We start from the raw sequence: 252 nt of genomic DNA, 5'->3' as shown, positions 1-252 counted from the left end.
CCTGGTGTGTGTGTTCTGGGCTCAAGGGACAGGATCTGGCTTCCCCCCACAAGGCCTTGGGGGCCCTGCTGTGCTAAAGGACCCTTGGTTCACTGCACAGGACCTGCTTGTCTGCACGTCATTCTAGGCTGCCTCGGACAGCAGCCCCTCCAGGTCCTGCTCATTGGGTTTTTCCTCCTTTAAAACTCACTGAGAGAAGCAGTGTCTCCCCAGCATGCAAGGGACCTGAGCCCTGCAAGCCTTGCTGCTCTC

This window comes from Erinaceus europaeus, chromosome 17, assembly GCF_950295315.1.
Source record: "Erinaceus europaeus chromosome 17, mEriEur2.1, whole genome shotgun sequence".
NCBI classification, from domain to species: Eukaryota; Metazoa; Chordata; class Mammalia; order Eulipotyphla; family Erinaceidae; genus Erinaceus; species Erinaceus europaeus.
This window is presented reverse-complemented; position numbering follows the sequence as displayed.